Below are 13061 nucleotides of genomic sequence, written 5' to 3'. Positions count from 1 at the left end.
TAAAGGTAACAAATCATAACTAAAGGTGACAAAATTCAAAACAAATGCAACAACTAATAGCTAAAGGTAACAAAACTCAACACGAGATGTCAAATAAAAAACTCTTTATTTTGCTAATGGTAACAAAATTATGCTAAAGGCAACAACAAGTTAGACAAAAAGATATCAATTAATAGCTAAAGGTAACAAATTAGACATAAACGTAAAACTTAATAGTAGAAGTGTCAAAATTCAAAACAAATATAACAATTAATAGGTAGACACAAAGATATCAACTATAAAGTTCTTTATATTTCTAAAGATAACAAAATTATTTTAAAGGTAATAAATCAGACACACAAGTAATAAGTAATAGCTGAAGGAGCCAAAGTTTAAACCAAAACTAACAATTACTAGTTTAAAGAGACAAAGCTCCCCAAAATGGTATCAAATAAAACAGTCTTTATTTGTTGAAGGTAACAAGTTAGCCACCCTTAATATATAAAGGTAAATTTTTTAAAACAAATTAATAGCTAAATGTCTTTTATTCTACTAAAGGTAGCAAAATTATGCTAAAGGTAACAAGTAAGACATAACGGTAACAACTAATAGCTAAAGGTAGCATGCTAGACATAAAGGCAGTAATTAATAGCTAAAGGTAGCATGTTAGACGTAGAGGCAGTAATTAATATCAAATAAAAATTCTTTTATTATGATAAAGGTAACAAGTAAGACATAAAGGTAACAATTAATAGCTAAAGGTAGCATGTTAGACAAAAAGGCAGTAATTAATAGCTAAAGGTGAAAAGCTTCAAAACAAAGGAACATAACTTGACTCAAAGATATCAAATGAAAACTTATTTATTCTGCTAAAGATAACAAAGATATGCTAAAGTTAACAAGATATACATTAAGGTAACAATTAATAGTTAAAGCTAACAAGTTAGAAATAAAGGTAACAAATCATAACTAAAGGTGACAAAATTCAAAACAAATGCAACAACTAATAGCTAAAGGTAACAAAACTCAACACGAGATGTCAAATAAAAAACTCTTTATTTTGCTAATGGTAACAAAATTATGCTAAAGGCAACAACAAGTTAGACAAAAAGATATCAATTAATAGCTAAAGGTAACAAATTAGACATAAACGTAAAACTTAATAGTAAAAGTGTCAAAATTCAAAACAAATGTAACAATTAATAGTTAGACACAAAGATATCAACTATAAAGTTCTTTATTTTTCTAAAGATAACAAAATTATTTTAAAGGTAATAAATCAGACACACAAGTAATAAGTAATAGCTGAAGGAGCCAAGGTTTAAACCAAAACTAACAATTACTAGTTTAAAGAGACAAAGCTCGCCAAAAATGGTATCAAATAAAACACTCTTTATTTGTTGAAGGTAACAAGTTAGCCACCCTTAATATATAAAGGTAAATTTTTTAAAACAAATTAATAGCTAAATGTCTTTTATTCTACTAAAGGTAGCAAAATTATGCTAAAGGTAACAAGTAAGACATAAAGGTAACAACTAATAGCTAAAGGTAGCATGCTAGACATAAAGGCAGTAATTAATAGCTAAAGGTAGCATGTTAGACATAGAGGCAGTAATTAATATCAAATAAAAATTCTTTTATTATGATAAAGGTAACAAGTAAGACATAAAGGTAACAATTAATAGCTAAATGTAGCATGTTAGACAAAAAGGCAGTAATTAATAGCTAAAGGTGAAAAGCTTCAAAACAAAGGAACATAACTTGACTCAAAGATATCAAATGAAAACTTATTTATTCTGCTAAAGATAACAAAGATATGCTAAAGTTAACAAGATATACATTAAGGTAACAATTAATAGTTAAAGCTAACAAGTTAGAAATAAAGGTAACAAATCATAACTAAAGGTGACAAAATTCAAAACAAATGCAACAACTAATAGCTAAAGGTAACAAAACTCAACACGAGATGTCAAATAAAAAACTCTTTATTTTGCTAATGGTAACAAAATTATGCTAAAGGCAACAACAAGTTAGACAAAAAGATATCAATTAATAGCTAAAGGTAACAAATTAGACATAAACGTAAAACTTAAATAGTAAAAGTGTCAAAATTCAAAACAAATGTAACAATTAATAGTTAGACACAAAGATATTAACTATAAAGTTCTTTATTTTTCTAAAGATAACAAAATTATTTTAAAGGTAACAAATTAGACACACAAGTAATAAGTAATAGCTGAAGGAGCCAAAGTTTAAACCAAAACTAACAATTACTAGTTTAAAGAGACAAAGCTCGCCAAAATGGTATCAAATAAAACACTCTTTATTTGTTGAAGGTAACAAGTTAGCCATAAAGGTAACCCTTAATGTATAAAGGTAAAATTTTTATAACAATTTAATAGCTAAATGTGTTTTATTCTACTAAAGGTAGCAAAATTATGCTAAAGGTAACAAGTAAGACATAAAGGTAACAACTAATAGCTAAGGGTAGCATGCTAGACATAAAGCCAATGATTAATAGCTAAAGGTAGCATGTTAGACATAAAGGCAGTAATTAATATCCAATAAAAATTCTTTTATTATGCTAAAGGTAACAAGTAAGATATAAAGGTAACAATTAATAGCTAAAGGTAGCATGTTAGACAAAAAGGTAGTAATTAATAGCTAAATGTGAAAAGCTTCAAAACAAATATAATAGTTAATAGCTAGATGTAACAAAATTCAACACGAGATATCAAATAAAAGGTAACACTTACTAGCTAAAGGTAACAAGTTAGACATAAAATTAACGATTACTAGCTAAAGGTGAAATTTTGCAAAATAATGTAATAATTAATGGCTAAAGGTAACATAATTCAACACAATTTATCAAATAAAAGATTCTTTGTTTTTCTAGAGGTAACAAAATTATGCTAAACAAATGTAACAAGTAATAGCTAAAGGTAACAAAACTCGACACAAAGGTATCAAATACAAGTTTCTATATTTTACTAAAGGTAACAAAATTATGCTAAAGGCAACAAATTACACATAATTGTAGCAATCAATAGCTAAAGGCAACAAGCTAGACATTAGGGATGTCAATTTTGACTCATACCCATTTACCCACCTGACCCGTCCATCATTTGGCCCGCCCAACGCCCACCCATTTAATTAAATGGGTCTAATTGGACGGGTTCATTTTACATTATTCTAAATGTACACTAAATGGGCAGTGTTTATTCGCCCGTTTACCCGCCCACCGTATTCCCAAAACCAAAACAATCAAAACTCGATCCCAAATTCCCAATCTCCTCTTTCTCCTCCGCCTCAATCCCAATCTCCTCCGCCTCCTCCGCCTCCTCCTCCTCCGCCGCCTCAACCGCCTCTCGAACCCGAGCCTCCGACCCCAATCCCTCCTCCTCCGCCACATCAATCGCCTCTCGAACCCAGAGCCGCCTCCGCCACCTCAAGTCGCCGCTGAAGTCGCCGCCTCCGCCACCTCAAGTCGCCGCCACTTCCTGCGATAGCAATCTTTCTCTTAGGTGAATCCTAATCTCAAATCTTTCTATAACATTCAGTCAAATCTTTCTCAAATCTCTCAGGTGAAAACGACAAGTCTTTTTTGTTTATTTGGTATTTTTGTTTTCTTCAGGAGACTCCAAAGCTGAAGCTGCACTCTTACTGGAGGAGCTCGTGCTCTCAGCGAGTGAGGATTGCGCTCAATCTCAAAGGTCAGATTTTGATGCTTTAATTCTTTGTAATCTCTATTTTGCTGAAATGGATCCTGGAGGTTTTATTGAATTTGTGTTTGTATTTTGAAGGGCTGGGGTATGAGTACAAAGCAGTGAACCTTTTGAAGGGAGAGCAGTTCACTCCAGGTAAGAAACATTTAAGTTTTATTATGAATTTTGGACTAGCTGTTAAATTTCCTAATTTTTTTGGGTGATAATATATTGATAATTGTCATGTTCTGGGAATTTCTATGATCGGACAATGAAATTTGAGAAAAAAAATATTGGTTGTTGACTCTTGTGGTTGGTTTGTCATATGCTCAAAGCAAAAGTGTTCTTCTTGGATTCATGCTTTTAGTATTAGGAAGATCTTCAGTATTTTAGATGTCAAATAGTTAATTAAAATTTTAAAAAGTAGGAAGACAATCAGTAGCATTTTGACTTTTGTTTAGCAATTCCTGAAGTTTACAGTTGATTTGAATGTAACCATATCTATTAAAATAACGAATGCTGAAGGGTCATGCAGCTGCAGATATATTTGAAAAAGGAATATGTGATTTGGAGCCTGTTCTTTTCATGACTCCTCTTAGTTGAATATTTATTTATATTTATTCTATTGTTTTTTTTTTTGGTTTAACTTGGTTAGGGAGGATGGCCAAGCCGTCCTTCTTTACGGAATATAATAAAACAAGTTTAGTTCAAATGAATAAAGAAGGAAATTTATTTAACAAGACAAAAAGGTGAGAGGGATTCAGACTCTCATTGGTTATGGCAATATTGATGTGCTATTAAATTATTTTTTTCAGCGATCATGTCTTTAAATGATCAATTTAGCATCCATGATGATGGTAGTAATGATGAGAGTACTTCTAAACGTAAAAGAAGACATTTGTGAAATAACTCACGACAGGTAAATTTTCCTTAGAGGAGGAACTGTACTAACAACATACATATCAAGTGCCAACAAAACATGACTGACATTTGTGGCAATTGATGACTAATAATGTAGCTTAGTAACAATTAATGAGTCGATTTGCCAAGGACAACGGATTGTTGTGAGTTACATTTCATTAGGAAATTTGTTTCTAGTGTTCAATGTTTATTTCTTTATACTTGAAAAGTTTTAGACCTTTTCCCCTTTCTAGTGCTCTAGATGCCATTACTTCCTACTCATTGCAATTATTATCCCTTCTTTAGTTTTCTGTGGAGTAATTTCGCGATAACAGTTTGTTGGGTCTTTTCTTTTTGAGGAGTTCTCCTTCTGTTTTGATTCTTCTCCCTAAAATTCTCTCTGAATTTTCTTTGGGATCTTGAAGAATGAGACTTTGAGGATATTTATTAAATGGGTTTTAAGTAATTATACAAATATACAATTTATCGCTCTCCAAAATCATTTTCACAAGGGTTCTCTCTTGCAAGCCCAAATGTTAGTGAAAGCTTGGTAGATGATGGACATACTTATTCAATAGCTGTTATGTTCAATACACACAAGTGTACAGTTTTAAGTTGCACAATTGCTTTTATATGCTGTTTGAATTGTAGCAGTTATAGTTCACACAAGTGTACAGTTTTAAGTTGCACAATTGCTTTTATATGCTGTTTGAATTGTAGCAGTTATAGTTTGCTAAAAGCCTGTCAAGGAAACTCTAATTTGCTAAACTAGGCTATTTGTGTGAGGCTTATCTTATTGACACAAAGCTTATGTTTTTGCCCTTTTTTCTTTTGGGGCATTCTACTGCAGGATGGGAATGGAGATATGGTTCTTATGTTATCTTACAGTTAACAGTTTACATATACTCCTTCCTCTAAAATCTTATTATCAGAGTCAAACTCATCACTCCTTTCCTCTCTTTCTTATAACAACAATTAGCTTATCGGTATGCAAAGAGAGGAGCATACCTAGTGCTTGCAGCAAGGAGAGAGGCTGAGCTCTATGCAAAGAGAGGAGCATACCTAGTGCTTGCAGCAAGGAGAGAGGCTGAGCTCAAGGCTGTGGCCAAGGCTGCAAAAAACAATGGAGCTCCTGATGTGCTCGTGATCCCCGTGATCCCCTGTAGTTTTACTGTTTACGCGTGATCATTGAAAGGTTTATATAGTTGAGAGTCGAAGATTTTCTGAGTAGCCAGTGACATGATTATCATTTTGATTCTGTTATTCTGAAACCAACAGACATCTTTCATTTAATTTTTATTTTGTTGCCTTGGTCCATTATAACTCATTTGTGCTATGCTGATGACCTCTTGCTATTTTGTAAAGGAGATGTTGGTTGTGCTACTATTTTGTTTATAGACGAACTTACTACTCTTCTAGTTTATCAAGTAATTAAGTAGATTGTCCTTACTAATCGTGATCGTGTTGCTGATAGTTATGATGGCATTTATATCAAGTTATTGATCTTATACAGATCCTTGCATACATTGTGTTTTCTATCTTAATTCATTTAAATATTCTCGCAATTTTGTTGTTATTGATCTTTTGGTTTTTGGTTTGGAAATTTGAGGTTAATTTTGCAAATGTGTGTGGTCTGTACTTTTATCCAGACTTGTAAATGGTTCAATCATGAACTTGTCTGTCTTTGTTTATCTTTGTTTATGTTCCTATCTTTGTTAGTATTTTATCAAAAGTCCCAACAAGTTTGCAAAAGCTCCCAAAACGTTTGCAAAAAGCCCACAATAGTTTACAAAAACCTCCCTAAAAGTTTACAAAAAACACCACAAAAGTATTATACATATATAGTTATTATAGTTAAATGGGCAAATGGGTGACCCGTTTATTAAATGGGCGGGCAAAAACCCGCCCATTTAAATAATGTTAAATGGGCCATAAATGGGTAAATGGGCAAAACATGCCCGCCCATTTATGGCCCGCCCATTTAAAACCCATACCCACCCATTTAACATCCCTACTAGACATTAAGGTAAGTAACAAGTTAGACATTAAGGGTTTGTTTGGATTGAGGGGAATGAGGGTGAAGGGAAGTTAGGGGAACCATTCACCCTCATTCACCTTGTTTGGGAACACTTAGGAGGTGAAGTTAATTCACCTCCATTCACCTTGGTTCACCCCCTAATAGTATAAAAATTGTTACCCCCCAAATTGGGGTGTAACTAAGGGGAAGGGAATTCCCTTCCCTTTCCTTCCTTTCCCTTCCCTTCCCTTAACTCAGTTTCCCTTAACTTCCCTTCACCCCCTACGAATCCAAACAGGCCCTAAGGTAACAGTTAACAACTAAAGGTAACAAGTAAGATACAAATGTATCATATAAAAAACTCTCTATTTTGTTAAAGGGAATAAAATTATTGTAGAGGTAACAAATTAGGCACAGAAGTAACAATTAATAGCTGGGTACCAAAGTTTAAAATTAGTAGTTAACAATTAATACTTAAAAATGACAAAGCTTGGCACAATTGTGTCAAATAAAAAACTCTTTATTTGCTAAAAGTTAACAAAATCATAGGTTAACAATTAATATACAAAGGTAGAAGTTAAAAACCAACTTAACGAGTTATTGCTAAAGGGAACAAAACTCGACTCAAAAATATCAAATAAAAAATTATTTATTTGCAAAGTTGTAACAAATTTATGCTAAAGGTAACAAGTTAGACATAAAGGGAATAAGTTAGAGGCAAAGGTAACATAAAATAGCTAAATATAACAAGTTGACATAAAGGTACAATAAATAGTTAAAGGTAATAATTCAAAGCTAATATAACAATTAAGAGTTGTCTAACATACAAAAGAGCTTGATAATGTGACAGCCTGCGGACTGCAGTCAATGCCTTCGCCAATGCCTAATGTTCTGTATGCATCTCTATAACGTAGAGGGTATAGTGGTTGTCTTGTGCAAAACAATAACTTTTCTTGCTGTGACATTAGATTTCATGCCTATAAAAAGGATCTATCCAGAGTTCAGATAATCAAGGAAGCACTGTTAGAGTGCGAGGTGCTTACAGAGTACTGGATGACTTTAAAGTAACTGTGAAGTTTAAGGAAATTTTGATTAGATAGCTAATTTACCAGCCATACATTGTGGGTCAAAATATATTGGTCAACTAAGAAAATACATATTGAAAAAATGAGATCTAAAATGAAAATGTTGAGATGGAGTAACAAAAGTACATTGTATCCTAAAAAGTCAGATAAATTAAATTAAATACAATAGAGGTAATGCCTGAGATGGTTTTGATTGTTGCATTACCTGAAAATGTTTTGATTGTTGCAATGGACTGATGAGTGCATCAATCAGGAAGAGGCATACAGCCATAATCAAAGTAGCTAGTAGCTTTGTAGAAGATCAATATGAACATGGAGAGAAGTATAATCAGGATAAGTATATGCGACATCATTAAATTAGCAAGAAGATGGATATTAACATAGTGCATGCGTAAAATGACTAGCATATCTTATAAAATCATCAATAATGGTGTTCCTGTTATTTCTGGAAAAATAAAAGTCACATGCAGCCAGATATTGACATGGGTTTAAATGTTCTCAAGCATGGATGCCCTGAAGCACCCAACTTTCATGAAGTTTTACATCTAAACTTTCTGCAAAATACAAAATCATTTGCTACAAAGAGAGCAATGAGAAAAAACCTGTTACAGATGCAACAATATGATAAATGGTTTCTAGACGAGTAGACAAATGTTTTTTTCCTCAGTAACATGAATATAGAAGGAGTGTCTCCATAGGCTCCCTCCAAAGGTATCAGATTAATGCGAAAGCCCTCATCAGTCAATTGTCAGGACTTCCTAATCAAATCTAGCCGAAATTTAAATTCTGACAGATAAAGATTCATATAAAATTTGTATAACACCATTCCGTTAAATTATATGTCCTCGAGGACTAAGGTCCTTACCTTCGTTGGGATTAAGCAGAAGCTCATGGTCAAGAAATGACGGTTCTTTCTCAGTAACAATCTTGTTCTAAATATGCTATGAACTCAGTGTCTGCTTCATGTATCTGAGGGCCGAACACAGCAAGCTCTAGTTTTCTTGTCAGGATTGCATCCCGATAATATCATTTCCTCAGACAGATGGTACCTGTTAATTGTTTATCGAGAAAAGATTTACTCAATAATGATAACACATATCTGTAATATGTAAATATATCTATCAACATAAATATAATCATTAAAACCACTAACACTAAGAAAGTGTATAATCATGGAGCCTGTTGATTGTTAAGTGAAAGACTTCCTTGATAAGTGCTCAGAAGTAAGTGCTTTAGGAAATTAGAATCAGCAGTAAGTGCTTTAGGAAATTAGAACCTCAATTATTTGAGCCCCAGGTTAAAGAAATAATTCTCCTGCATAAGTTATCTGACCGGTTGCTAATCTCTTTAGTCCGATTAGAGTAAATCAGATGAAATGACTTGCAACTTTCATATTCTCAAAATAGAGTGAACTTACTATTGTTAGCATAAAAAAGTAAAATTTATCAATTATTGTTTATCCTTTTTTAGGTAAAAAGAACTGCCAACTACCATATGATCATTATTTTCTCTTGTTCTTGAATTTAAAGAGAATTTTGTTATTTACTGATAAAACGCCCTTTCCACAATACCTAAACCAAATAAATGTGACATACTCCTAATTCTAGTATGATCCCCTTTCAACCCAAAAGGGGGAAAAAAAGAAAAAAAAATGCCAACTACCATTTAATCATTATTTCTCTTCTTCTTGAATTTAAAAGGAAAATTGTAATTTACTGATAAAACGCCCTGTCCATAATACCTAAACCAAATAAATGTGACGTACTCCTTGTTCTAATGTGACGCCCTTTCCAAATAAAAGAAAAAAGTATCAACACAACTATATCCATTCAAATCCACTGATGGTAAGCATATCGTAATTATACAGTTGTGTGATTGCATAAAAGGTATCTCACCTACCTTATTGATAAACAATGATGCCCTAATAGGTTTCAAGGTGATGCTGAGCATTTTGACATCTTATTTCTTATGTAATTGACAAAGGAACTAATATAGTTGCATTCCCCAGGTTCCAACATAAATAGATATGGCTGAAAAAAGATATTTGCAGTGATAAGCCAGGATTCCAAGCCAGCAGGAGCAGATCTAGTTAAAGCATCACATCGTTTAATTACAAATGTTCTTAAAGATTAATTTAAGAATGACTAAGATTTCAATTGGTAATACAATGAAAATTGCAAATTAAAGAAACTGACAGGCCTCAATTTGCATTACCTCTTTATCAGAAAGATGAATTATTAACATAACAAATAACTAGAACAATATAAGCTTTGGATGGCTGTGAATATTATAATACGAATTCTATAATAATGTTTGCCTTGAAAACTTCTATCCTGTTAAAAAAGACAGCAAACTATATAAACTTATAAATATATCTAAAAATTATCGGTAAACATCTTTACATGTTTAATAGATTTTTAAGTTTTCTTTCCCTTTTTACTTGCTAATTTGTTGATTGTGTTTGAATACACCTAAATTTGGGATGCATAGAGAATATCCACAAAGTATCAAATATCTTAAAATCCAAGCATCCAAAACATGTTCAATCTGTTATCAGTGCTTTTTAGATTAGCAATATAGTAGTATACTAGCCATTGCCTTTTCAAACTTCTCAACATGGATTAAAGCTTTCGCAAGAGTAGTACAGATCACAACATCTGGCTTTATATCCTGTAATAGAAAAATAAAAATAACCATAAGCCAAGAGCTGATAAATGGGGCTAAGCATGTAAAAAGAGTACATAATTTTCATGCTAATAAACTAAAACTATAAAAGAAATGAATCCTATACTTACATTTTCCTTCATAAATTGCAGTACGGAAAAGGCTTCCACCTCCCTTCAATCTTTGCCAAATGCATTAATTAAAGAGTTAAGAACTAAAATACTAGGTTTTATGCATCTGCTCTGAATGCATTTATAGCTTTCTCTGACAGTCCCTGCAAAAAAGTGCAAACACACAAAAAATGTGATAAGATATACAATACATGAATACGCTATTAAGAAAATGTCAGAAGTGCAACAAATAATTATGTCCATGATTTTTTCCAAACCTCGATAAATAATCCTGCCCAGGAAACTTTTTGTAAACAACAAAAAAGCAACATGTACACAAAACATTGGTATTTACCCTCTACGTATGCATTGACTAATGCATTATACATCGTCGGTGATGGCTTCATTCCTCCAGCCTTCATCATCTCCAACGTATGCATTGACTAATGCATTATACATCGTCGGTGATGGCTTCATTCCTCCAGCCTTCATCATCTCCAAACACTAAATCTCATTCTTAAAACTCTCTCGTCGGTGATGGCTTCATTCCTCCAGCCTTCATCATCTCCAAACACTAAATCTCATTCTTAAAACTCTCTGATTTCCCATAAACAGTGCCAAACCTGTTAGATTTGCCTGAAAAAAAATGCCAGAAACATGCTTGCTGAAATGTCTCAGAATGGAAACTAAAACCTTCACCATGCATCAGAACAACTTCTTAGATCAATACATAAAGATATCATCCTTTCAAATTGCATGAAGAGTTAGTATATCAAGTGAAAATTATATTCATAAATCTCTAAGAAATCACAAAATTCAAAATGGAAATGTACCTATCCTCATAATATAATATCAACATTAGGTTTCGTTTGATAGGGTGTGGGCTCTCTCGCAGCTTGGCCTCTGTTCTCTTCCCCTCTCTCTTCGAGATTTGAAATGGAGAGGGAGGGAGCCGTTCTTCTTACCTACACAAGAACTCGAGCACTACAAGAAGCATTAATGGATTGTCTCAGTCTCATGGATTTTATTGAATTATATTAATTTCACTGAAAAATAGTCTGGCACATAGCTCAATGAAGACCAAAATATTCTTCCTGGGGAAGATCACTCTAAATCCATGGCATAAAACATGTCCTGTTGGTAAAGGTTTGGTGTCACGAAATGCTAGAAATATTCATTGAAATCTTGTTTTGATACAATTTTTGTTGCTGATAATGACTTCTCTGATTATCAATAAGAAAAGACTTAAGAATATGGACAACTGAGGTCCTAATTTCCTAAAACACTTACTACTGAGCACAAGAATAATTCAGATAATTGTTTAACATGAATCAAAGTTAAATTCTATCAATCTTTACAACTGTAGAGAACCAGTAGTTGCAAAACTTGTAAGTCTATCACCAGAATTCAGGTCTACTACCACGTTAACCTTAAGTGTCTGAAGGATCATACAGATAATCTGAATGAAAAGAGGATTTGTTTCTTAAAACTGCTATCTCTGAAAATAAAAGCAATGCAAGAAACCTAGAACCCCTCAGATATACATTGTCGAAAAATGTCAAAAACATGCTCGATGAAATGTCTCAGAGATGAAACTAAAATTTTCCTCACGACAAAAAAATCCCTAGACTATATCTATATATACCATCATATAAACTATTAGTTATTCTCTAGATTTCTAGAATTCAATCGAAATATGCATTACAAAAAAGTAAGTAAATCAGGTAAACATTATCTATCATATAGATCTAAGAAATCACAAAAACTAAGAGGGAAATGACATGACAGAAACATGCTCGATGAAATGTCTCAGAGATCAAAGTAAAATTGTCCCCATGTATCACGGCACAAACCTCTCCGATCAACCATAAACTAGTAGTTAATCTCGAGATTTTAGAAACCAATTACAATTTGCCCAAAAAGTAAGCAAATCAAGTAAAATTATCCATCATAGAGATCTTAGAAACTAAAAAAAACTAAAATTGAAAATGAATTACCGATCCTCCTCTAATCAAAGCTAGGGTTTCGCTCGCTAGGGCTTGAGCTCCTTCACCCTTGCCCCCTTTGTCTTTTCCCTCTCTTCAAGATTTAAAACTGAGAGGGGGAGCGAGGTCGACCCTTTATTTATAGTAAACAGGCGATCACGCGTCTGTCACGCGTTCGCTTAAAACATACGCGCACGCGTATAATTACGCGTCTGCGTTTATTCTACGCGGATGATTATAATTATGCATCTTCGTATAAGTTACGCGTACGCGTTAAAATCTTCAGCATATGATCTACGGGTACGAATCAAACCTATAATAAATCGACCCGAGCTGTGAATAATCCGACACTAGACCTTGCCGTGTTTAGGGGCCCAATTACAGTGACTATACTAATAAACTCAGCCTCAAGGCCTAGAAAACGAACAGTCCGGAATTTAGAATATAGGCCGCACTATATTACAGCTTTATTTATACACCTGGCCCAGAGTCGGCCCAAGTTTGGCTTCACTCTCACGAGTCCCGCAATCCCCTCTCTTTCTCCACAAATTCCCCAAAAAATCTGCACAGGCTACGATGCTCATCCTCCCTCCTCCTCATCGCCCCTTTCCCTCTTC

General features: G+C 33.3%; 3 long non-coding RNA genes across 3 annotated transcripts; 1 reads left to right on the top strand and 2 right to left on the bottom strand.

Annotated features, from left to right (window-relative positions):
* LOC109833274 lies at positions 3427–4580 on the top strand. The gene is made up of 3 exons (XR_002245181.1): positions 3427–3692; positions 3783–3839; positions 4499–4580. It is a non-coding gene; the product is annotated as an uncharacterized LOC109833274 (long non-coding RNA).
* LOC109833276 lies at positions 10283–10881 on the bottom strand. Its single transcript, XR_002245183.1, has 3 exons — positions 10815–10881; positions 10481–10623; positions 10283–10355 (listed from the first exon to the last, which is right to left on the bottom strand). It is a non-coding gene; the product is annotated as an uncharacterized LOC109833276 (long non-coding RNA).
* On the bottom strand, positions 10998–12545 carry LOC109833275. The gene is made up of 3 exons (XR_002245182.1): positions 12457–12545; positions 11293–11443; positions 10998–11095 (listed from the first exon to the last, which is right to left on the bottom strand). It is a non-coding gene; the product is annotated as an uncharacterized LOC109833275 (long non-coding RNA).

The sequence above is a fragment of the Asparagus officinalis genome, chromosome 3, assembly GCF_001876935.1.
Source record: "Asparagus officinalis chromosome 3, Aspof.V1, whole genome shotgun sequence".
In the NCBI taxonomy this organism is placed as follows: domain Eukaryota; kingdom Viridiplantae; phylum Streptophyta; class Magnoliopsida; order Asparagales; family Asparagaceae; genus Asparagus; species Asparagus officinalis.
Note: the sequence above shows the minus strand (reverse complement) of the source record. Positions and strands in the feature narration are given on the sequence as shown.